The sequence below is a fragment of the Lepisosteus platostomus genome, unplaced genomic scaffold, assembly GCF_059453375.1.
Source record: "Lepisosteus platostomus isolate fLepPlt1 unplaced genomic scaffold, fLepPlt1.hap1 Scaffold_91_H1, whole genome shotgun sequence".
NCBI lineage: Eukaryota > Metazoa > Chordata > Actinopteri > Semionotiformes > Lepisosteidae > Lepisosteus > Lepisosteus platostomus.
This window is the reverse complement of record NW_028291703.1, coordinates 2,270-29,044: the sequence shown is the minus strand read 5'-3', so window position 1 is coordinate 29,044 and position 26,775 is coordinate 2,270. Positions and strand designations below refer to the sequence as shown.

Below are 26,775 nucleotides of genomic sequence, written 5' to 3'. Positions count from 1 at the left end.
TTTTCAGATGTTGTGATGAAGCTTTTGACTCATGAATAGCACCCCCCTATCCCAGTGTATTACCTGTAGTGTTATCTTCAGAAACTCATTACAAAATAAAGACAGGGGCCACAGCCACAGTAAGGTTGTATGAGGTTCGGGGGCCTGTCTGGTGTGTAAAACACTTGGTTTCAGCAGAGTGGGTGCTGTATTTGAAATGCTATTGAGCCATGAAGACGACCCACCCGTCCCAGTGTATTACCTGTAGTGTAATCTTCAGAAAATCATAAAAAATTAAAGAAAGGGGCCACAGCTACAGTAAGGTTGTATGAGGTTTGGGGGCCTGTCTGGTGTGTAAAACACTTGGTTTCAGCAGAGTGGGTGCTGTATTTGAAATGCTATTGAGCCATGAAGACGACCCACCCGTCCCAGTGTATTACCTGTAGTGTAATCTTCAGAAAATCATAAAAAATTAAAGAAAGGGACCACAGCTACAGTAAGGTTGTATGAGGTTTGGGGGCCTGTCTGGTGTGTAAAACACTTGGTTTCAGCAGAGTGGGTGCTGTATTTGAAATGCTATTGAGCCATGAAGACGACCCACCCGTCCCAGTGTATTACCTGTAGTGTAATCTTCAGAAAATCATAAAAAATTAAAGAAATGGGCCACAGCTACAGTAAGGTTGTATGAGGTTTGGGGGCCTGTCTGGTGTGTAAAACACTTGGTTTCAGCAGAGTGGGTGCTGTATTTGAAATGCTATTGAGCCATGAAGACGACCCACCCGTCCCAGTGTATTACCTGTAGTGTAATCTTCAGAAAATCATAAAAAATTAAAGAAAGGGGCCACAGCTACAGTAAGGTTGTATGAGGTTTGGGGGCCTGTCTGGTGTGTAAAACACTTGGTTTCAGCAGAGTGGGTGCTGTATTTGAAATGCTATTGAGCCATGAAGACGACCCACCTGTCCCAGTGTATTACCTGTAGTGTTATCTTCAGAAACTCATTACAAAATAAAGACAGGGGCCACAGCTACAGTAAGGTTGTATGAGGTTCGGGGGCCTGTCTGGTGTGTAAAACACTTGGTTTCAGCAGAGTGGGTGCTGTATTTGAAATGCTATTGAGCCATGAAGACGACCCACCTGTCCCAGTGTATTACCTGTAGTGTAATCTTCAGAAAATCATAAAAAATTAAAGAAATGGGCCACAGCTACAGTAAGGTTGTATGAGGTTTGGGGGCCTGTCTGGTGTGTAAAACACTTGGTTTCAGCAGAGTGGGTGCTGTATTTGAAATGCTATTGAGCCATGAAGACGACCCACCCGTCCCAGTGTATTACCTGTAGTGTAATCTTCAGAAAATCATAAAAAATTAAAGAAAGGGGCCACAGCTACAGTAAGGTTGTATGAGGTTTGGGGGCCTGTCTGGTGTGTAAAACACTTGGTTTCAGCAGAGTGGGAGCTGTATTTGAAATGCTATTGAGCCATGAAGACGACCCACCCGTCCCAGTGTATTACCTGTAGTGTAATCTTCAGAAAATCATAAAAAATTAAAGAAAGGGGCCACAGCTACAGTAAGGTTGTATGAGGTTTGGGGGCCTGTCTGGTGTGTAAAACACTTGGTTTCAGCAGAGTGGGTGCTGTATTTGAAATGCTATTGAGCCATGAAGACGACCCACCCGTCCCAGTGTATTACCTGTAGTGTAATCTTCAGAAAATCATAAAAAATTAAAGAAAGGGGCCACAGCTACAGTAAGGTTGTATGAGGTTTGGGGGCCTGTCTGGTGTGTAAAACACTTGGTTTCAGCAGAGTGGGTGCTGTATTTGAAATGCTATTGAGCCATGAAGACGACCCACCCGTCCCAGTGTATTACCTGTAGTGTAATCTTCAGAAAATCATAAAAAATTAAAGAAAGGGACCACAGCTACAGTAAGGTTGTATGAGGTTTGGGGGCCTGTCTGGTGTGTAAAACACTTGGTTTCAGCAGAGTGGGTGCTGTATTTGAAATGCTATTGAGCCATGAAGACGACCCACCCGTCCCAGTGTATTACCTGTAGTGTAATCTTCAGAAAATCATAAAAAATTAAAGAAAGGGGCCACAGCTACAGTAAGGTTGTATGAGGTTTGGGGGCCTGTCTGGTGTGTAAAACACTTGGTTTCAGCAGAGTGGGTGCTGTATTTGAAATGCTATTGAGCCATGAAGACGACCCACCCGTCCCAGTGTATTACCTGTAGTGTAATCTTCAGAAAATCATAAAAAATTAAAGAAAGGGGCCACAGCTACAGTAAGGTTGTATGAGGTTTGGGGGCCTGTCTGGTGTGTAAAACACTTGGTTTCAGCAGAGTGGGTGCTGTATTTGAAATGCTATTGAGCCATGAAGACGACCCACCTGTCCCAGTGTATTACCTGTAGTGTTATCTTCAGAAACTCATTACAAAATAAAGACAGGGGCCACAGCCACAGTAAGGTTGTATGAGGTTCGGGGGCCTGTCTGGTGTGTAAAACACTTGGTTTCAGCAGTGTGGGTGCTGTATTTGAAATGCTATTGAGCCATGAAGACAACCCACCCATCCCACCTGTAGTGTTATCTTCAGAAAATCCTAAAAAATATAAAGAAAGGTTCCACAACCCAAAATAAAGCTGGGAAAAGTCAGAGGACCCGCTTAGTGTGCAAAACACTTGCAGCATTGTGGGTGCTGTGGTTTAAATGCTATTGGTTTGTGAACAGAATACCCCTATCCCAGTGCATTGTGCCATATTAAATAAAAGCATGAGAAAAAGAGATTCAGAATGCAAAGCTGTGTCAGTGTTCTGTGTAAAAAATCGGTTTGAACATCATGGGAGCTGTTTTTAATAAGATGCTGAGTAAAGAATATTTTAATCTTCCTGCTGTCAGTAGTATTTTCAATATAGTTGACCCTTACCTGAATGAAAACAGGACGTAAAAGAAGGGTTTCAGAAGTCAAACAAAGCTTTATTCCCGTGCTTACAGTCTGGGTAATGGGAGACTGCGCTGTTCTGCTTCCTATGGTCATATACGGGTTTTTCGCACGAAGCGATTTGAACAGTATTTCTCGCGTTGTGAACGTGTGCACACAGCGGTCCCCCGGGTTCCAGTTCGTGCGTAATTACGCATCGATGAAAAACCGGAGGTTTAAAAAAAGATAATTAGCTCACTGATAGTTTGATATAAAGGGTGTGGAAATATCCACAAGTCGTGGTCTTTAAAATGCATTTGGTTTGACGGCGTTCTGTGCTTCCATTGCGAAGATATGGACAAAAGAATATTCGTGCTTGGTCAAAAAAATGTCATAAAAACGAAAAAGTAAAGGCTGAGAAAGCATCCACAATGTATTTTATACACAAAACAAGCATTCTCGCAATTCTAAGAGGTTTCGTGAAAGCGCTACAGGCGTGCCAAAATCGTTTTCGAACTTCGAGCTAACTTTACCCCGGTAACGTACCGGGGTAAAGTTAGCTCGAAGTTCGAAAACGATTTTGGCACGCCTGTAGCGCTTTCACGAAACCTCTTAGAGTTGCGAGAATGCTTGTTTTGTGTATAAAATACATTGTGGATGCTTTCTCAGCCTTTACTTTTTCGATTTTATGACATTTTTTTGACCATGCACGAATATTCTTTTGTCCATATCTTCGCAATGGAAGCACAGAACGCCGTCAAACCAAATGCATTTTAAAGACCACGACTTGTGGATATTTCCACAGCCTTTACATCAAACTATCAGTGAGCTAATTATCTTTTTTTAAACCTCCGGTTTTTCATCGATGCGTAATTACGCACGAACTGGAACCCGGGGGACCGCTGTGTGCACACGTTCACAACGCGAGAAATACTGTTCAATACGGCTTCATGCGAAAAACCCGTATATGACCATAGGAAGCAGAACAGCGCGGTCTCCCATTACCCAGACTGTAAGCACGGGAATAAAGCTTTGTTTGATTTCTGAAACCCTTCCTTTACGCCCTGTTTTCATTCAGGTAAGGGTCAACTATATTCACAATACTACTGACAGCAGGAAGATTAAAATATTCTTTTCTCAGCAGCTTATTAAAAACAGCTCCCATGATGTTCAAACCGATTTTTTACACAGAACACTGACACAGCTTTGCATTCTGAATCTCTTTTTGTCATGCTTTTATTTAATATGGCACAATGCACTGGGATAGGGGTATTCTGTTCACAAACCAATAGCATTTAAACCACAGCACCCACAATGCAGCAAGTGTTTTGCACACTAAGCAGGTCCTCTGACTTTTCCCAGCTTTGTTTTGGGTTGTGGAACCTTTCTTTATATTTTTTAGGATTTTCTGAAGATAACACTACAGGTAATACACTGGGATAGGTGGGTCATCTTCATGGCTCAATAGCATTTCAAATACAGCACCCACACTGTTGAAACCAAGTGTTTTACACACCAGACAGGCCCCCTAACTTTATATAACCTTGCTGTGGCTGTGGCCCCTTTCTTTAATTTTTTATGATTTTTTGAAGATAACACTACGGGTAATACACTGGGACAGGTGGGTCGTCTTCATGGCTCAATAGCATTTCAAATACAGCACCCACACTGCTGAAACCAAGTGTTTTACACACCAGACAGGCCCCCGGACCTCGTACAACCTTGCTGTGGCTGTGGCCCCTTTCTTTAATTTTTTATGATTTTCTGAAGATAACACTACAGGTAATACACTGGGATAGGTGGGTCGTCTTCATGGCTCAATAGCATTTCAAATACAGCACCCACACTGTTGAAACCAAGTGTTTTACACACCAGACAGGCCCCCTAACTTTATATAACCTTGCTGTGGCTGTGGCCCCTTTCTTTAATTTTTTATGATTTTTTGAAGATAACACTACGGGTAATACACTGGGACAGGTGGGTCGTCTTCATGGCTCAATAGCATTTCAAATACAGCACCCACACTGCTGAAACCAAGTGTTTTACACACCAGACAGGCCCCAGAACCTCGTACAACCTTGCTGTGGCTGTGGCCCCTTTCTTTATTTTTTTATGATTTTCTGAAGATAACACTACAGATAACACAGTGCGATAGGTGGGTAGTCTTCATGGCTCAATAGCATTTCAAATACAAAAACCACACTGCTGAAACCAAGTGTTTTACACACCACACAGGTCCCCTAACCTTATACAACCTTTCTGTGGTTGTGGCCCCTTTATTTATTTTTTTAATAAGAATTTTAGTTTTTCAATATGGCACCATTAGACAGGCGGTACATGGGGATTGGGGGGTGCTATTCATGAGTCAATAGCTCTTCAAGCACAACAGCCACAGTGCTGCAACCAGGTGTTTTACACCAGACATTTCCCCTAACCTTATACAACCTCGCTTTGAGTTGTGGAACATTTCTTTATTTTTTAATGTTTTTTTTGACTGTAATCAAGTGTTGTGCTCACTAGGCAGGCCTCCTGACCTTTCACAGTCATGCTTTGTTGTGTGCAACTTTAATTATCTTTTTAGGATTTTTTGAACATGGCAACTTCCACCAAGACGGGTGGGGGGTGTGGGGGTGCTCTTCAATAGCTTTTTCATCTATACACACAAACGGATGTAACCAAGACACTCAGAACCTGTCACGCAGGGGCTGACTGCTGAGGATAGGGATCCAATGCGGTGCCCTTGGTAGGGTTGGCCCAAGACGCAGGCGTAGTCGGAGTAAACAGGCAGGGGCCCGAGTCCGGGAAGGCGTAGAAGTTGCGTCGGTAGGCAGAGGCGTAAATGAAGAGACAGGCTGGGGTCAGGATCTGAGAAAGCGTAAAACAGGCGAAGGTACAAAATCGAGTGGCTAAAGCAGTTGTCGGAAAAGCGGGGTCGAGGTCCAGGGGAGAAGTCATAGTAAGGCAAAAGCGTAGTTAGTAGGTAAGCTCCGGGACAGAATCTCAATCGTGAGCAATGACCGGGGAACAGATGAGGGTTTAAGTAGAGGACTGATTGACATGTGCACGTTTGGTATGGGGAGAGCTCGAGGGAATGCGGGAGCGCTTGCCTGCGTGAGGGAGATTCATGACAGAACCAACAGAATCAACCTGAACTCATAGAAAAACAAGAATGCCCCCGAGACACCTGAATCCCCCTCCTGGACCACTCTGGTATCAACACCCCCAAACCCATCCATACCAGCTAACAAGATTCAGAATCGGTGCAACCCTCCAACCTGGACCAAGAGCAGGATGGGACAAGAACCTGCACCACACTACGTAGACAGGTTTGTATTTTTGGCTGAAGATGAAAATGTCTAACATAGATTGTTTTGGTTCTAGCAAACAATAAAAATAGTTGTTAAAATCCAAACACACATAATGAGATCACTCTCTGTCAGTAACATTCTGGGTCTGGGCTCCTCTGTATTTGGGCTAAAGAGAGTTCAACAACATTTATTAAATGCACTGACATCATAATCTGACAAGATCCATTGTTTAGGGGAGACTTGACCACCCACTGTCCCCCTGGTATCGTGAAGCTCATTGTCCTTTAGCTTTCCAAAACCAGAATCACTTGGGACTCCGGGGGGATCGGTGTATGCAAAATATGAATTCCTTATGCAAGAAATTGTATATGGTCAATATAGCGATCATATCTTATCAGCAGATGGTAATCTCCAAGGAACAAGTAATAGGTTTATTCCACGCTGAAAAATGATCAAATGATTGATGAACCCAAGTGATTTGAAAGAAATGTTAAACAACTCAAAGCGAGGTTGTATAAGGTTAGGGGAGCTGTCTGGTGTGTAAAACACCTGGTTGCAGCACTGTGGCTGTTGTGCTTGAAGAGCTATTGACTCGTGAAGAGCACGATGTACTATCCCCATGTACCGCCTGTCTAATGGTGCCATATTGAAAAACTCATAAAAAAATAAAGAAAGGGGCCACAACCACAGCAAGGTTGTATAAGGTTCTGGGGGCTGTCTGGTGTGTAAAACACCTGGTTTCAGCAGTGTGGCTGTTGTATTTGAAATGCTATTGAGCCATGAAGACGACCCACCCGTCCCAGTGTATTACCTGTAGTGTTATCTTCAGAAAATCATTACAAAATAAAGAAAGGGGCCACAGCCACAGTAAGGTTGTATGAGGTTTGGGGGCCTGTCTGGTGTGTAAAACACTTGGTTTCAGCAGAGTGGGTGCTGTATTTGAAATGCAATTGAGCCATGAAGACGACCCACCCGTCCCAGTGTATTACCTGTAGTGTTATCTTCAGAAAATCATTACAAAATAAAGAAAGGGGCCACAGCCACAGTAAGGTTGTATGAGGTTTGGGGGCCTGTCTGGTGTGTAAAACACTTGGTTTCAGCAGAGTGGGTGCTGTATTTGAAATGCTATTGAGCCATGAAGACGACCCACCTGTCCCAGTGTATTACCTGTAGTGTTATCTTCAGAAAATCATAAAAAAATTAAAGAAAGGGGCCACAGCCACAGCAAGGTTGTATGAGGTTCGGGGGCCTGTCTGGTGTGTAAAACACTTGGTTTCAGCAGTGTGGGTGCTGTATTTGAAATGCTATTGAGCCATGAAGACAACCCACCCATCCCACCTGTAGTGTTATCTTCAGAAAATCATAAAAAAATAAAGGTTCCATAACCCAAAACAAAGCTGGGAATAGTCAGATGACCTGCTTAGTGTGCAAAACACTTACCTGCAGCATTGTGGGTGCTGTGGTTTAAATGCTATTGGTTTGTGAACCAGTGCATTGTGCCACATTAAATAAAAGCAAGAGAAAAAGAGATTCAGAACACAAAGCTGTGTCAGTGTTCTGTGTAAAAAATCGGTTTGAACATCATGGGAGCTGTTTTTAATAAGCTGCTGAGTAAAGAATATTTTAATCTTCCTGCTGTCAGTAGTATTGTGAATATAGTTGACCCTTACCTGAATGAAAACAGGACGTAAAGGAAGGGTTTCAGAAATCAAACAAAGCTTTATTCCCGTGCTTACAGTCTGGGTAATGGGAGACCGCGCTGTTCTGCTTCCTATGGTCATACAGTATACGGGTTTTTCGCATGAAGCCGTATTGAACAGTATTTCTCGCTTTGTGAACGTGTGCACACAGCGGTCCCCCGGGTTCCAGTTCGTGCGTAATTACGCATCGATGAAAAACCGGAGGTTTAAAAAAAGATAATTAGCTCACCGATAGATTGATGTAAAGGCTGTGGAAATATCCACAAGTCGTGGTCTTTAAAATGCTTTTGGTTTGAAGGCGTTCTGTGCTTCCATTGCGGAGATATGGACAAAAGCATATTCGTGCTTGGTCAAAAAAATGTCATAAAAACGAAAAAGTAAAGGCTGAGAAAGCATCCACAATGTATTTTATACACAAAGCAAGTGTTTTTGTAACTCTAAGAGATTTCGTGAAAGCGCTACAGGCGTGCCAAAATCGTTTTCGAACTTCAAGCTAACTTTACCCCGGTAACTTGTCTGGTATATTTGAACACAAATGCCGTTCTTCAATTAAAACTAACAGTACATTGTCAGGGACATTCAGTTCTATACAAACAAGAGACAGACGAGAATATTTCTACCGTTCATGTGGACTACGTGTTGACTAACTGATCGGAATATTTGAAAAGTTCGGGCTCATAGCCGATGCAGTGCGTGCTAATTAGAACAACAGCAACGCTGAGCTCTCAGCACCGTACTGAGCCCAGGTGTTTTTCTAATGCTGTCAGGTGCAGTTCATTTACATGAAGGAAATCTCTTACTGGGTACGATTACAATGCAGTAAGTAGCACAGACTGCTTAGGGAGTAGCCCGATGCTTTTAAAAACAACCCGAGCCAGGCAGGAGTCGAACCTGCAATCTCCTGATCCGTAGTCAGACGCGTTATCCATTGCGCCACTGGCCCTGGTGTGATACTGCAGGACTGTAACCCAGTGAGATCAGCACTGCAACTAGTAAAATATTACCCCCGGTCCATTCTTTTCCAAAAGTGAGAAACACCTGTTTTCTACATTTTGTCTGTTTTAAAACCATATCTCTTTAAACCAAACCAAGAGTTTGTCTTTTGCACTGATATTCTGATTCATTTCGATTTCAAAGAAAAAAAAAAACATTATCTTCCAAAGCATCATAAAATTGTCCCTTCTTCCAGACTCTACTTCTCTCTTATAGTAGTACAGCAGACCTTTCCAGGTGAGCAGATCACAGAGTCCGAAATGAGCTTCCTCCATCAAGCAAAGTACCTGAACATGACTCTGTCTTCATAAAAGCGCCCCTGTAATAAAGAAATTAAATCCGAAATCAAGAGGGCAGTTGCCTACTGAAGTTCAAGAAATCATCAATTTTAACCTAGCAACACATTAAAGGCTGCATCTATACAAGTACGATTCTAGAAATGCTCACCAGATTACGTTTTAAGAAGGAACTGCGCCTCAGGTTCTGCCGAGATCTTAACTCGGATGGCAGGATTCAGAGTCCGGAGTGTGGACTGATGGCGCACGGAGGGTCCATATACTGTGGATCCCTCAGTGATCTTCCGCGTATTCAAACCGCCAGCGTGTGACTCCCCTGTCACCTGTCCTCTCTCCTCTGTGCAGCCGAGCCCGATTCACGGTAAAGTGAAAAAAAATAACTAATCATAACTAGGGTCAGGGAGACTGTTTTCACTAGACAAAGGAATAGCAGAACGGGAAACAGTCTTAACAAACCCAGCACTCTTAGGATGTTGCTGTTGCTGCTGCTTATGTTTTAGGGCCAAACAATCTGCAATTATATGACCTCTCTTGTGACAATAAAAACATTCACGCTCCTCTTTAAGACGTGAGGAACTAGTTTTTACTGGGGGAGACTGAGACTGGGAACTTAGAGTAGACAAAGTCTTCTCCGCACGCACAGACATGAAAACATTCTTATGAGTGAGCACGAACTCATCTGCCAAAACAGCGACTTGCGATAAAGTAGTTACTTTTTGCTCATTCAAATACACAACAATGCGTTCAGGCAAACAGTTCTTAAATTCCTCTAAGAGCATTAACTCACGCAATGAGTTAAAGTCACTCACTTTACTGGCTACAACCCATTTATCAAAGAGAGTGCCCTTCTCTCTAGCAAATTCAACAAATGTCTGGTCTGACACTTTACGATGATTTCTGAAGCGTTGTCTATAAGCCTCAGGAACCAATTCATAAGCCCGTAAGATAGCAGCTTTCACAGTATTGTAATTCAAACTTTCTTCTAAAGAAAGTGTAGAACAAACTTCCTGAGCTTTGCCCACTAATCTACACTGCAAAAGCAGTGACCAAACCTCCTTAGGCCAACGAAGTGATGTGGCAATTCGCTCGAATGCACCAAAGTACGAATCAACTTCCGTCTCCCTAAACAGAGGAACTAAAGCAATGTGCTTACTTACATCAAAGGTGGTAGAGAGTGGATCTTGCAAAGGAGACACGCTAGAGGCCTCGGAGTGGGTTGGCTGCACAGCAGGAGCATTCTTTCGTGCTTCTAGCTCAAGCTGTCGGAGCTTAACCTCTTTCTCCGCCTCAATCTCCATCTTACGAATTGCAAGGCGCAATTCAAATTCTGCCTGGCGCACTTGGGCTTTTTCCTGCGCCTCCATGTGCAAGCGGGCCAAATGAACTTTCAGGCGAGTGTCGCTTTTTGACCCGGCGGAGACCGGAGAGAACGGTTCAAAGGGAGGCAAGGTGGCCTTGACCTCAGCCTCCACTAAGTCTTCAGCCACCCCCTGCACCTCGTCCTGTTCTTCCACCACCATAGCAGGTTTAGCACCAGCCCCAGGAGAACCGGCGTACCTGCTCGTTAATGCAATGACCTCTAACTCTACCAACCTATCCATCACAGCTCTCTTGACGTCCCTTTTAAGAACTTGCGTCGAAACCTGAATCTGGAAGTAATCAGCAATTTGGAGCAATTCGTCCTTCCTACACTTATCCAGCTGCTCAAAGGAAGGTTCCTCCACAAACTTTCGCAAATCAAAAGTAGCCATAACTACAGTACCTTGCCAAAACACAATCCACAAATCAAAATCCTGTACCAACACCAAAATTCTGCAACACAAAAAAAAATCCTTAGGACGGGAATTTGATATCCCGGACGAGCCCCCAATAATGTTACAACCCCAAGTGTCTAGGGGAAAAGGGGTGTAACATTTAGGATAAGTCTTTTGGAAGCAGATGGGTTTTGGTGAGGGACTAGGAAGCGTGATAAGGGTAAGGAACTAGAGTGGTGCCAAAGAAAAGAAAATAACAAACAAAATGGAGCTGGCTAGGACAGTGAGGGAAAGCTAATCTGACTACAAAAGAAAACCAGAAACACACGGTCTTCTGCGTCTTCAACACCCTAGTTAACCTGCACTGACTACCCAAAACCATACAAGACAAATGGCACTCACCCGTACTAAACTAGTGTACTAATACAAAATTAACTAAGTGTGTAAGTGTACCCAACAACCTAAACTAACCTTATATACAAAAGTTCACACAAAAACACAAGTGAACCAGGAATACAAATAAGGAAAAACAAGAGTTATCAACAGGACAGGGTACAAAAGAACACATAAGTTGAACATGTAACACTTGGGCAAGGTAAAGACAAATCAAGGATGAACACACAAACAAACGAAAGTACAAAGAAACTAACGTAAAACCAACAAAACAACAAAGCCGAAGCTATACGAAAATACACAAACACAAAGCAAAACAAACCAACAAACGAAGCCAAAGCAATAACAAGAAGCGAAGCGAAGCGAAGCGAAGCGAAAACCAAAACCGAACGGGACCGAAGTCAAACGAAAGGCCTTTTCTTTCTGAAAGCCTCCATGTTATATAGTGAATAAAATGTGTTCTGATTGGCTGAAGGCTAATTAATGATGACATCATATTGAAACAGTGGTGTGATGGTTGGCCAATGGGGAAGGGAGAACAATCAAGGGTCAGCAGTGTGGACATAACAGAAAAACACACAGAACACACACTGGGACGTAACAGTGCCGGCGGGGGGCCCTCACCCTGAGGTCTGTGCGGGTCCCAATGCCCCAGCATAGTGACGGAGACGCTGTGTTGTAAAAGGGTGCCGTCCTTTGGATGAGATGTAAAACCGAGGTCACAGCGCTCTGTGGTCATTAAAAATGACCACCAAAACCTTTGACAAAAGCTCTTGGTAATTGATGGTCTTCAATAATGCTCCTCCTTTAGGTACATTTTAAATCAGCTGAAAAATGCTGTGAAATGGGGGGGCACTTCAGGCCAGTGTAGGATTTGGGTTACAAGAACCATAAAAACTGCATGAGAAAGCCCATACACTGAATTACACAGCTTTCTATTCAAAGGAGGACAAAAGAAATTCCCTGAGTTCGATTTTTTGCAGCACAGAGAGGACCACTGTCGTGAGGCCGGTTAGCTCAGTGGGTTAGAGTGTGGTGCTAGTGACGCCAAGGTTGTGGGTTCGAGCCCTGTACGGGCCAGGTCAATTTCTCCTCTCTTACCAAAGCTGTTAGGTCCCTTTCCGTGGTGAGATGGGTTGTCATGCAACACTGCCACATAGTGCCGACAGACAATTAAATGACAAAAATGAAGAGAGTTAAAGCAGCTGGAGAGGTTCTCTTACAACTTTTGAGCTGACACAGTTTTGGAAAATGTTTCCTTCACGCTGCACTGTACCACATAGGCAGCCAAGAGTCTCCAAAACAAAACAGAATTGACAGTCATATAATGTCCATTAACCCCGGTTTTACACGCAGGATCATGTCTGCCATCATAAGAATATGAGTCCAATATTTTAGAATATAGTCAGAATGACTTCTAACCTTACCTGTGGTGTCTTTAATCCCTATTGCTCAATTCATGGTGTACGTACTGCATACATGTGTCTTGAAAATGAGGAATGGGCCCCTGAGACAGTCATTTACCTGTTTCACAAATGATCGTATTTTACTAGAGATTCTGTTTGGGATTCAGATGTGCATTCGGACAGCAATCCCTTTCAAGAAATGATACGTTCTGGATGAGGTCAGTGGTGCTGGAACACTGTATTTAGGATGTGTTTGCAGTGATTGTGTGTCCCCTGCTTCAACGCAGTGATATATAGATGTGCTCCTGTAATTTATTGGTACATGCCCAGGGCAGTAAGCAGTCTGAGGATTTATTTCCAGATGGCATAGAGCAGTGAAGCATTGAAGTAGTGCAACACACTGGATCATTATATTATTAGAATCTATTCTACTTAAATTATTACATTATACACAATTTGAGTTCATTTTAAAAAGTAAAAGGTAATGAAAGGAATGCATTTTCGTAAGAAAGATAATACCGATATGCATGTGATAATCTTCCTTATATCATGTAGTGCGTCATTTGGACACTTTGTGGGATTGAAATACAAAGAAAATCATGTTCTATGGTACAAGATAAATACAAAACTTAAGCTTTTATTTTAATTAGATTTGTTTATAAAGCATAAGCAATCATTTATTACATTAATATATCTGAAAATAACATTTTAGCATCATATTATTACATACAGGTCTCTAGCTTCAACACAGTGCTATATATATATATGCTCAGTGATTTATTGGTACATGCCCAGGGCAACAATCAGAATGAGGATTTATTTCCAGACGGGCTAGAGGTAGTGTTGTGAAATACTTCAACACACTGGATCGCAGATTTAGACCCCCTGCACTCTTACTCCTTTCAAAACCAAAGAAATGAAGATATGTAGCAATCACATTGTAACAGGGGTGACAGTGACTTAATGCTTATACAAGTGGACTTCTGGTACCTTTAGGGTACGGTGTTCCCTGAAGGGCTCTCAAACCCCGCATTTCAGATGCCTAGCTGTATCGCTGATGTGTTGCACCTCAGAATCACTTTTAAACCTTACCTCTGGTATCTTTAATCCCTATTGCTCAACGCATGGTGAAAGTATTGCATAAATGTGTCTGAAAATGAGCAATGGGCACCTGAGAGACTCATTTGCCTGTTTCACAAATGATCATATTTGACTAGAGATTCTGTTTGGGATTCAGTTGTGCATTCTGACAGCAATCCCTTTAAAAAAACGATACATTCTGGATGAGGTCAAAGGTGCAGGAACACTGTATTTAGGATGTGTTTGCAGTTATTCTGTGTCTCTAGCTTCAACACAGTGATATATATATATATATGCTCACTGATTTTTTGGTACATCCCCAGGGCAATAATCATTATGAGGATTTATTTCCAGATGTGCTATGGGTAGTGTTGTGAAATACTTCAACACACTGGATCGCAGGTTTAAACCCCTTGCACTCTTACTCCTTAAAAACCAACAAATGCAGATATGTAGCAATCATATTGTAGCAGACACTCATTTGCCAGTTTCAGAAATGATCATAAGGTGAATCCATCCCCTTCAAAGCTCCATGAAAAAATGATATTTTTAAATTTGAAAAAAAAAACATTATAGAACAACATCTCTTGGTCCACAGAGAGCAACAATCCAACTTTGAACAAAATCCATTGACTGATCCCCGAATCCTGATGTTTCTTCGCATGATATTGGGCTTGCAACCACTTTCTGGAAAACGAAGAAAAAGGCCAAAAATGAAAAAAAAGTTATCAATTCTAGAGCCTAAGAGGAAAACAAGACAAATGTATATCTCCAAATAATTTTATGTGCTTCAGAAAAGCCCAGGAAAGTTTTTTGCATACATGAAACCACGCCCGTTTGCACGTAAGCAGACATGGTTTCACAAACGACTGCATGAAAGCACGCGTGCATGCGAAGTCATCCTGTTGAGCATTTGAAAAGCCGCACCACACCACACTTGAAATAGCTCTTACATTAGTGGTAGACACAGGAATCGCCGCAGGAATCAAAATTGAACCTAGTTGCCACATCACATACATCCTGTTCAACGATAAAAAGGTAACATCTATCCTCGCTCCAGAGTAAATCTCACGTTGAGGGCATATTTTTTTCCACTTTACCATGAGTCGGGCTCGGCTGCACAGAGGCGAGAGCAGAGTAATGAGGTCACGGGGACAGGGGAGTCACACGCTGGCGGTTTGAACACGCGGAAGATCACTGCGGGATCCACAGTATGTGGACCCTCCGTGCGCCATCAGTCCACACTCCGGGCTCTGAATCCTGCCATCCGAGTTAAGATCTCGGCGGAACCTGAGGCACAGTTCCTTCTTAAAACGTAATCTGGTCAGCATTTCTAGAATCGTACTTGTATAGATTGTTGCGTGCTCTCTGAAGGCACCAGTTCTGTAGGGTTTGGGCATTAACTGGGACAATTATTAATTGTAGCAGTAAATCATAAAATGATTCTTTGGATGGCCTTAGAATCCAACCATGCGATATAACTCAAACAACGCACACACATAGGTACTAATACACGAGGATACATTTATTAATACATAGAATATGCATGTAAACCAAACAGATCTTATCAAGAGGTTTATCAGAATACAAAAGGTATATATTCAGTCAGTTACAAAGAGTTACATATATCAAGAGGACATATGTTCAGTATATCATTCATTTAGACCGTTTTGTAAATGAACTTGGTTATAACTTCTACATTGGATACTCAAAACAAGTACATAACTCTTAGGAATTAAATTGGTATCAACTGGTTGGGATGACAATTGAATTCTCGAGCTGTAATGCATTGAAGTTGAATACTCATCCAATCTCTGGGGATTCAGATCTCCTGCGGACTCAAAGAAGCAGTTGCAGGCTTGTTGCTGTCCAATCCGCGCTGTCTGGCTTGGTGCCAGGTTGTGCTGTGCGGTTTGCGACAGTGCGCTGCTGATGCTCACTGACCGGCTAGTTAGTGTTGGCTTTAACTAGCAAAGTTTATGCACAGGAGAAAAGATGACTGTGGGTCCCAGCAGGTCAGGAAGAGGACCGGTTCGTTCCTGATGAAGCGCTTGTTCTGATTAGTGATTCAGCTGTCCACAGTTCCGACCTGTTCACGAGGCTTGCTGCTGATGCTAACCTCGGGTGGATCCTCTGGTTACTCGTGGCAACCTCCACTCTCGACTCTTAGAACAGAGGAAAGTACTGGCACTCGGACACACTGGCCGTTCCGTGGTTGTCCGGGCTGAGTCTCAGGATGGTCAGGAGGCGTGCTGTGAGAATGTCCTGCCCTTGGGAGCCTTCTGCTCCTGGGCCGTCCTGCCATGGAATTGTCTTGCACCCCTGGAATTCTCCTTAGAATTCTCCTACTGGAATAGTCCTACTAGTTCTCCTGCACATTGTCTATTGTTTGTTTGTACATTGTCTTGATGCACTGGTTGCACTTTGTTTTGTTTTTTACACTTGTTTTACAATCGAGAGACTTTCTGTAAGTAAGAATTCCATTGTACCAGTACCGGTTACATATGGCAATAAAGTTCAAGTTCAAGTTCAAGTTCTCCAGGCTCTCTGTTGCCTGTTTTTACCTGGAGGAACTTTGGCTTGTCATTGGCTGAAAGTTTAATGGGCATCAGAGTCCCACATGGGTTACATTGCCCTACCAGTCCCTGACTGGTTGATCAAGGTGAGATATGAGTCACTTACTCCTGACACCTAGGAATGCAATCCAGATGTCCATCTGGCACTCCCTAGACAGATAGGCGCCAATGGATGACCATTGATCATGATAGCCAGGCTTAGCTAAGTGCATCCCCATTTGGGAGCTGTCCCTTATCAAAAGAAAACATCTTTAAATCAGCCTGCATGAATAGTTTCTCTGTGGCTGCACCACAGAGATGAAGAGAGAGATGGGGCCTCATTTGGGAAAGCACAGCAACACTTATTTCTGTCTTATTAACAAGCATTGCCTCTACATATCCCCCCTTTTTGAAGGTCACGAGGTCCTGAGACATTGTTGCCTTCAAAACAAAACAGAGTTAAGTGATGTCCCCTGTCATTAGAACATTAACCTTAAATGTCCACATTTCTCCTCGAGAATTCATACCGGAACCAGCATTGGGAACAAACAGGATGAAAAACATCTGGAGTATGTATAAACACGGTAGGAGACATCATCTCAGTCTAGGCATTACAAATCAGGAAGTTCACTGTCAGTATCTGATACCTCTGTAGGCAGATATTTGGGGAAGAAGTAACTTCCTTTCTTTTGAAATGCTAACTTTGACTCATTTGTGCTACCCGGAGTACATCTTGATGTAAGAGTACTGCATTCAGAGTACATTGTCAGCCATGATCCAGCTTCCCAGCAGCAGTGTTACAATAACACCGGTTCCTGTTCCCAGCCCCCCTGATGAACCATGACACCTGTGTTGGGCACCTGCCAGGGTGGTTTGGAGGTTTGTTCCATTAAAGCAAACTAACTACCTGTACCTCCTGAGGGCTTACTGTTTCTTGGATTTCTATCCAATTCAATAGTGTGGCACCTGAAGGCATCCACGACCTCAAGTTTGGTCTTATGTTGTCTGGTTCCAGACCGTACAGTGTCAAGTTACCATGCTGTACTATGGCCTCCTTGGGGCCAGTAGCACGCAAACCTATCAGAAATAGCAAACACACAACAGTGGCGGCAGCAATCAGTCCTCCCAAAAGTCTTTTCGGGTGGCTGATCCCAGTCATCTCCTTCTGAGTGACTGTTGCCTTTCTAAGTTGGCGCAGCATGTACATGGTCTCTTTCTCAGTATGCCATGTGGCATCTTGGGCACCAACATCCTGGAAATCTGAGGAGATCTGACGCAGCTGCTGATGCTGCTCCTCCATTTCCAGGACATCTGCTTTTTCGATTTGTTCATGCCTGTGCTCTAGGAACCCTGCAGGGGGTGGTGCAGCGGTGGAGCATGCCTGACCCTTGGCTTAGTGGTCATCTGGAGCACCTGAGGGATCTGGGATTGTTACTCCATTCTCACTGTTCAGGTCCACCCTGCACACTTCCTGATTGAGGAATCCCTCTATCGGCATGTTTACAATCGTTCGCTGGGCGTGGGTGTAGGACACCTGCTCGCTCCCCCCTTCCCTCTCTAGGGGTTCAGGGAGCTGCCCCAGCACTGGGATAGCTAGTTCACTGTCTTTGAACTCACCATCACCCACCAGGCCCATGTCAGTGCAGGCGGGGATTCTGACACCCCCCTTTTCCATGTTCTGCACTAACAGTCAGGTGGCTTGCCCATCCAGCTCCAGTGGTTGGTGCTGAACCACTGTTGGTCAGACTCAGACTGACAAACTGAGCTGGTGGCTGTAAGAAAACCGGCTCGGCTTTCATTCCCTGTCCCTTCTGGGGGACTGGGTGTATTGGCAACCCTGCCGTTGAGGCAGGAACAATCAGGTCAATCTCACTCACTACCTGGTAGTTGTGAGAAATAATGTTACCTGACTGCAGGTTCCCTGGGTCACAGCAGAGGGAATCGGCATCTGGGATCAGGTGTGTCCACAGCGCAGTAGTCTCAGCGTCCAGCTGAACCTCCTGTCTAACCTGTGAATGTTGCTCCAGGGGATTTCTTTATTTATGTCTTTATTTAGTGGTTTCATTAGTGACAAAGGCTAAACTTTCTTGGAAAAATGTCTTTTATGTAAACCATGTTTGCTATTAATTCATTTAGGACTAGAATATGTTCATTTTCTTCCAATAAAAGAAGGGTTCCATTCGCCATAGTCGGGTTGACATTAGAAGCTTGCCACGCCCGGACTGTAACACCATCGCATTAGCATGTTAAAGCGATTTCGTTGAGGAGCCTGGCTTTCTTAACTAGTAAGTACTGTACTTCCTTGGTTTTTGAGGGGGGAAGGTGTCTTTCGCTGGAAATCTGGTCCCCTTCTACTGTGAAAATACCTGTGAAACCGGTTTAATCCGTCACAGCCAGCACTCCCGCTGGCCACCCACGTGTTATGCTCTTCATTAATGTCTAAGCCGGAACACATCATTATATCTCATTTTGTATTTCTTTAAAAAAAATCGTTTGCCCAGCCTAACAGTATTGTTGTTATTGTTTTTATCCTGTAAAGCGCTTTGAGGAGCCAGCTTTTAAGGCGCCATATACAATAAAGTTCATTATTATTACTATTGTTAAATTGCTGGACAGAGAGGTGAACATTATTACACGGAAGACAAAGATAGCGATTTATGTGTGGATGCTGCACATTGGTGGGGAGTCCCCATTGCCTGTAAAGCACTTTGAGTGGAGTGTCCAGAAAAGCGCTATATAAATGTAAGCAATTATTATTATGATTATTATTATTATGATTATTATTATTATTATTATTATTATTATTACGTTGCATTGTGCATTGTGCTGCTGTAATACAGTTTTAAATAATTAAAAGTCTAAACAGTATCAGCTTTATTTATGGGTTTTAAATCAATATAAATGTTTATATTGTAACGCCTAGGTGACTATTCATTGTTATTAAAATGACTTAAATTTGATCATGTTATGATAATTAGAAATATAAATTTGTTTGGTGCGAGTGAAGTTTTATTTAATCTCTGAGCCAGGGAAACATTGTATTTTTTTAAAAAAATGTTTATTAAAAAAAAAAAGTAACGGCTCCAGCAGGATTCAAACACACAACATGTGATGTAGGAGTCAGGAAGCTAACCCACAGCACCACCAGCAAGGTCACACAAAGAGTGTCGAAAAAGCCCTACGAAACATTATGTAACAATTCTTGTGTTGCGGTACATGAGTATAATTATATCGTTATTAATTTCTTTAAATACGCGATTCCATATTATATTCCCTTTTAATCAAATTCTTGTACCGGAGCTTGTTGACTCCAGTATCACGTTAGTTAAAGACTTCGATGCTTAAAATGTTTAGGGAGAAATGGAATACTGGTGTGTATGTTTTCTTTAAAGTACCGAGACCAGCCATATACTGTATGTTTAAGTTCCAAAATTAATATCGTTTATGGCCTTCACACGTGTTACAGTATGCTCCTATTCTTTTTATGCTCAGGTACTAAGATTTCCCTTCAGTGGTAAAATTCCATATAAATATTCAATGCTTAAACGGGCACAGTAAAGACATTAAATATACATGTACATATACATACTGTATACAGTACAGTTTGCATACAGTAATATGTTTATGTTCCTAAATCAATCTCTTTTATGAGCATGTGAAAGGCATGGTGAATCGGAGATTCTCAAAAATTACTGTACTTTGCATGATTGGAAACAAATGCGTGATTGCGAAATGCTGTGGTGTTACTTTTACAAAGACGGTCAATGAAAAAAAGAATGTGGACCAGGGCACTACTTTGAGTTTACAGCTTGTCCAAGGTCATTCATTATTAATACTATTAGTAATATCTTCGTTAAAGACTTTGATGGCGACAGCTCAAACATGAGAGGTTGAGCTTTATTAGCTCCACCTTGCAGAAATTCCGGATACTATTATTTTAATTGCGGTTTTATAGGAGAATTTACGGTAACTCGTGGTAGACTGCGTAAAGCGCACCGCAAAATAATGTGGTATCGCCCGCTTGTTTTGAATAGCTGCATCTGTACGCCCCGTGTCTCAACGGTAGGACGGAGTCAAATACTGCCTCGACACGTAACAGCGTTATATTAAACCGCAGGACTTTAGGGCTGTTTTGTTTGAATGTTCAAGGCATTGGTAAGAGCGTAGGTCAAGGGCCATTGGTGCATCTCCTGTAACTGGAGTAAAAATGCTATTCAAAGTGCAGTGACTAAAATCGTCGTCCACATGTCTCCGTTGTTGATTGCTTTCTGTCTAAGAACGTTCTGTTTTCATGTCCGAACGGGGAGACTTTATCATTCCAACTTGAAGCCACCCTTAAGTCCTCTGAGGTGTGTGTGTGTGTGCTTGCACGTATGGCGTAAAAGGTTTCTTAAACGGAGAGCGAACTTGAAAAAAGTTGCCTCCGCCGCCGCCGCCGCCTCGCACTCCCTGTTCGATTGTAGCAAGAAGGCAGCGGCCGTGGCGCTCGCTGTAGTCGTGGCCGAGTGGTTAAGGTGACGGACTTGAAATCCGTTGGGGTCTCCCCGCGCAGGTTCAAATCCTGCCGACTACGGCGTCCTTTGCATTTGGTTGCGTGCGTGCGTGTAAAAGGACCAGCGCCGTTTCGTTTTCGCTGGGACCTTTAACACTCTAAATCGTCTGGACCCGCAGCCTGTGAAATCGATTCTTCAGCACCCACGAAGGACGCTTTGCAGCTGGACACAGATACCGATGCTTTTCTGCAACGAGCTTTCCAGCTGAATTTTCTCGGCAGCTCCCTACTGAACCTGTTCTCCATTGCAACATAGCGGAGGCTCGTCACATCTATAGCAAGGCTGTGTAGGACCGCATACGCCACAGTGACTTGTACACAGACCACATGAAAGGCAAGCAAAATACAATTTTAAAATTCCAAAGACTCACAAGGTCAGAGGAACAGCGATGATCTGAACTGATCTGTTACAGAAGTCTAGGTTGACCTTTTAGAGCTGTAATTGCATTTTTGTTTAATAGAAGATCAAATCTACTCGCATGTACCAGCACCTTACAGTTTATTGATGTTAATTCTGTTTAAGTAATAAGATTGCTAACGATGTTGGACTTTAGCCGGTGTTTTTTAGAACAAATTGCTTACACTTCTGTAAGGAATACGCAGTACGTGCCTTTGTCAGTCATTGCTCACCATACCTGTAACTTTCTTATCTAACTCACTTCCTCAAATGGTGAAGGTCCACAAACATAAATGAAAAAAAATCCCTTGTTGTAGATGAGGTGCACAAAAAAGCAGCCCCTGATAGTGTATAACACATTTATACTATTGCAGAGACACATGTAACATATATATATATACTGTTTATATATATGAAACAGAAATAGAAACAGAAACAGGAATCGCTTACACACCTGGAGAATCTCTGTAGGAATATCTAGCATTTATCAATGGAAATAAAAGCTGCTTTAATACAGTGCATGTTCAAACTCAAACCCTCAGCTGCTGTTCTTGTTTGTTTTGGGACAAATTGCAACTGAGCATCGCATGAGCCGTTACGTACCCTTATCTGTTAGGGAATTTCAAGGGAGGAGTTAGGTCAGAATGGGTAGGCTGCAAAACAACAAGTAAAGATTTATTCCAAGATGAAACGTTGTGGCGGTTTTCTTATCTTTTCAGCATGGACTAAACTTTTACGTGTTCCTTATATGCTATATATGTATATATTAGCACCAATGTCGTTCTTAAAAACTAACATGAAATTGTCAGGGACATTCAGCTATATACAAAGACGAGACAGACAAACTAATAATTCTATATTAACGTGGCCTACATATTGACGCAATGATCGAACTAACTGACATGTTCTGATTCAGATTCCCTGCAGTTTATGCCAATTAGAACAATAGCAATGCTGAGTCCTCCCCACCCTACCGAGCACAAATTCAGCTGCTCTCCAGTTCTGTTCTGCATGTTTTTTCATTGCAATTGAGCTCGGAGCTGGAGATGATCTCCATACAGTTCTGTGTTAACTAGCCCGCACTTGCGTGCTAATTTACGGGTTGTGGCAAATGCTTTTCTATAGTTCATATACATGACAGCAACCTGTTACCGAGGAACCTGAGAGGTTTAAAAGCCACACGAGCCAAGCAGGATTCGAACCTACAATCTTCTGATCCGAAGTCAGATGCATTATCCATTACGCCACTGGCCCATAGAACATGTGCTTGCACTCCACCACAGAGAGCTCTACACTGCTACTAGTAGTACACTTCCCCATCTAAATTTTCACAGCAAGAAACTTGTGTTTCCTACTATTTTTATCAGGTTTAAAATATCATCTCCTTAAAAAAGAAAAAGTGTTGATGTGTCGTGCTGAAATTCCGATTGATTTTGAATTCAAAGAAAAAAGGTTTTCTTCCAAAACACCATGAAATTGTCACATCTTGCAGACAATAGGTGTATTCCATGTTGAAAAGAGAAGAAAGAAAACCATGGAGCCTTTTACAGGTGTGAGGCTTCTTCAGGTGTGAGAAGACCTCACAGCCGAAACACTGTGTTTCCGTTCTTCTCTTTTCAGCATGCAATAAACCTATTACTTGTTCCTTTGCAGCCGAGGCATGCTGACGTAGCTACCCAGCTGAACATCTTGCAGACTCTACAGTACTTCTCTCCTGTAGAAGTAAAGCAGGGCTTGCTGGGTGAGCTTTTGCTCCGGTAAATTAGGTCACGTGTCATGTTAAATCACTTCTTCTAAACACAACATTTGCTGGTGCTAGCTTTCCCCATGAAAAGAGACATTTCCCTTACAGTACATGACATATCGTTTTTATTCTATCAATAAGTATAGAAATTAAAAGAAAAAATGGTGTCGCCAAAGAATGGGAGGTGTCAAGGGCATTGAGCTCCTTGGACATGAAAAGTGCCCGATAAATGCCATTTCTCATCATTTCTCTTGGCGTCAGTTCTGCTATTAAATGGGACGGAGGCAACGGGCTCAGAGAGCAGGTTAAGTGCACACCGAACACAGATGTGTCCAAGTGTCTGTAAAAGGGCGGTGCTCTGCTGGCGCTGTTCCCTAGTGGCTTAAAGTGCCTGCCTAGTAAGCAGGCGATCCTGGGTCTGAATACCAGCGGTGCCTCTCTCCGTGTCTTGTTGTGCCGAATGTCTCATTTCAGACAAACATGTACAGCTTGGTTCAGTTTAATGCAAGAATTCATTTCCTTTCTGGAATAACTTGTTTTTGAAGAAATCCATACAGCTTGTGAAAGATGAAATCCATTTCTTGGTTGTCAGTGGAAAAAGATTGCCGGCTGCAAGAAGTGCAAGTGATTGTTTTCTTTGACCATAAACCTGCAAATGTAGGGAGCTCAAGCGGCCGTCAGTCTCTGTGGTGCAATCGGTTAGCGCATTCGGCTATTAATCGGAAGGTTGGTGGTTCAAGCCCACCCAGAGACGCATGTCTCAGTTTTTCCAATGTAAACATCATCACCGCTAAAGAAAATGGCGCAGAAGGCTCCACAGTCGAAACGTTGTGCTTCTTTTCTTCTCTTTTCAGCATGGAGCAAACCTTTGCTTGATCCTTTGCAGCCTACGCATGCTGACACAGCTACCTTTCTCTTAACGCGCCTCAATCATTATTCACCAAAACCATCAGCAGAATGTGTCGCCTTTGTGGTGATGTCACTCCTCTGCTTCACAAATGTCCTTAGTGACGGACCATTTCTTTCTGCCATTTTTCCGGAGCGGTTATTGATTGCTCCATCATTTCCCTCATACTTTCCATCCCTAGATTGAAAAAAAAAAACAGAAACAGGCTGACAGGACGACAATCAAATTGCAAAAACTCATCAAAGCACTCGATAGAGTATTTGAATCCACAAGTAGCTACGAGCAACTTTGTCCTGGCTTGCATGAAAGTCGGAAAATGTCAAAAAGAAAAAGATGGTGGCTTTTTCATATTCGTTCTTTTATTTTTAGTTTGTTGCTTCTTCTGTCCATTGTCCTCCTGCCTGGCTCTTGACCTGTGACTGTTTGAACGCACACAGTAGACTTTCATGCAGGGGATTTGTCCTGAGCCTCTGTGAAAGACCCACCCACCCCCATAAATAACTGCTCTAGAAACACATGAATGCAAAACTAAACCACAGCTTAAAGAGGAGCTTGTCATGACCGCCAGGCAGTTAAGACCAACTCTTAAGCAATCTAATCAGCACCAGCAGCGGGTGATTATTAACAAACGCCGCCGCACGAGTTAACCCACCTGCACACACTCCACCGTGCGGTACGCAGTGCTATTTTTACCATCTTTACCTGCTTCCCGCTGGTATTGAGTCTACTCCTTGAGAGCTCTACCTGGCGTTTTTTCCATTACTTCTTTTATTCTGGATATTGGACTCCCCTTCTGACTTTTCGACTTTGGACCTCACCTCTCACCTTGGACTGTTTGCCACCAGTGTACTCCCTGGATTACAACTTACCTTACGCCTCTTGACCACGGAACAAAGCAAAGCAGAGCAAAACAAAAAGAACAAACGAAAACCCTCACGTCCCGCACTTGCATATAATGCCGTTACGTGCCCAAGCAGTATTGTACGTCATCCTGGCACTGCACCCCGGGGCGTACGGTATATGGGAACGAGCACACGCCACGAATCGTCTCAAATCACTCCCTACAGCTGTAAGGCGCCTTGAAGCATGCACCCCCAACATTCTTCTTTGCGCATCTGTGAAAGGTAAACTCTTGAGCAAACTCTGAACCAGCTCAAAGGAAACTAATCCGATTAGACGTAACTTTGACTCATCCTTTAAGGGACCCTTGTTAATTGGAGAAATCAATGATTTTGAATGAATTCTGTATGCGTTAAAAGACAGCTATACACTGAAAACATGCAGGACACTTCTCATGATGTTTCCCGAGCCGAAACACAGTGCGTTTTTAAAAGCCATCTGACAAAGCCCGCCCACTGAAAACTGCAGCAGATCGTGTAAAGACGTTCAACTTTGTAACTACTGCACGCACAGGAAGCAGAATAAATTCCTCTTTTCCGGTTTTATTTATGCGAACCATAAATAAACCAAATAAACCAAGTTGCAAGAGGCCCGCACCCACAGCACAAATTGCGCAGCCTAGGCCACCTCCTCGCCCCGCACGCCACCGCCTCCTGCTGGGCCCACTCTTTCGCACACTCACACGCCACACTAACACTCAAAAGTGTGGGCAAAACGAGAAAACGAGCGCGCCGTTTCCTACACATCTGCAGTCGCCATTGCGCATTCGCAGCATGTCCCGGGATGCAATTCGGCCTCATTTGCATAACTCCAGACCGGCAGATCGCCACGCAAGCTCGCGACGTGCGCCTGCCACACACCGAACAAACCTTTTCAGCAATTTCCAAAAAACGGGCCTGCTCGCCTGCCCACAAGGCTCCGTCTCTTACCTGCTCTCCAGAGCCTGCTGCCTTCTGTGCTTTTCTCTCGGCACCGCTGCAGCGCACACAACTCCTGCAGCGGGAGGTGGGAGAAAGTTCCCGCGCTCCGCCGCAGGGAAGGCTCGCTCCGTGCGCACACGTCCTTTCGATGCCAGTCCAACAGTTGCTCTGCATTAGCTGCGTCGGGGCTCCGGCGTGTCGCACCTCACCTCACCTCACCTCACCTCACACTGCCCCCTCCTTGAATGTCTGGCGCTGGGCATGCCCCGCTCTCCTCCGCCTTATCTTATCGCGTGTGAGCACCGACAATGGCCACAATGCCGGGGAATGGCACCTGTAAATTAATTATCTTCTCTTGCAGCCTGAGATCATGTCCTTCTTTTGGCTCCCTCCAGTTCTGATAAAAAATCTCACTCTTAGATGTGTTAATTTTTGCAGAGGAAGCCAAAGAGAACCGATCACAGCACTGCAGAGCTCTGCTAATTGAGGCATTGTCAGAGAGGAGTAGGGTGACGTCATCCATGTATAGAGATGTCTTTACCTCTCCTCCCCCACTTCCAGGCACTGGTATCCCATTAATGGCCTGATCCTGGCGCAAGGCACAGGCTAAGGGCTCCATAGCCAAAACGAATAACAAGGGGGATAATGGGCAGCCCTGCCTCACCCCTGAACAGACTTCAAAGGGGCGTGATCTATTGCCATTAACCATTACTCTGCTGTTGCTACCTGTGTACAGCAGGTTAATCCACTTTCTCATGATGGGGCCAAACTTCATGTGCTCAAGTACCGATGTAAAGTACTGCCGGTTTAGGAGGTCAAAGGCCTTTTCTAGGTCTACACCTAAAATGCACAGAGGGAGGGAGCGATCCTCAGAGTACAGACAGACATCCCTCAACAAGGCCAGGTTGTCGCTCATCAGGCGTCCTGCTATCCCACAAGTCTGTTCTTTCCCTACCAGTGAGGCCACTACATTTTGTAGGC

At 43.5% G+C, this 26,775-nt stretch overlaps 4 non-coding genes across 4 annotated transcripts; 2 read left to right on the top strand and 2 right to left on the bottom strand.

Annotated features, from left to right (window-relative positions):
• Window positions 1–8,767: 8,767 nt before the first annotated feature.
• trnar-acg (transfer RNA arginine (anticodon ACG)) lies at window positions 8,768–8,840 on the bottom strand. Its single transcript has one exon. It is a non-coding gene; the product is annotated as a tRNA-Arg (tRNA).
• A 12,025-nt stretch (window positions 8,841–20,865) lies between these two features.
• trnas-uga (transfer RNA serine (anticodon UGA)) lies at window positions 20,866–20,947 on the top strand. Its single transcript has one exon. It is a non-coding gene; the product is annotated as a tRNA-Ser (tRNA).
• Window positions 20,948–22,504: 1,557 nt separating this feature from the next.
• Window positions 22,505–22,577, bottom strand: trnar-ucg (transfer RNA arginine (anticodon UCG)). The gene has a single exon. It is a non-coding gene; the product is annotated as a tRNA-Arg (tRNA).
• A 1,170-nt stretch (window positions 22,578–23,747) lies between these two features.
• Window positions 23,748–23,821, top strand: trnan-auu (transfer RNA asparagine (anticodon AUU)). Its single transcript has one exon. It is a non-coding gene; the product is annotated as a tRNA-Asn (tRNA).
• Window positions 23,822–26,775: the final 2,954 nt, after the last annotated feature.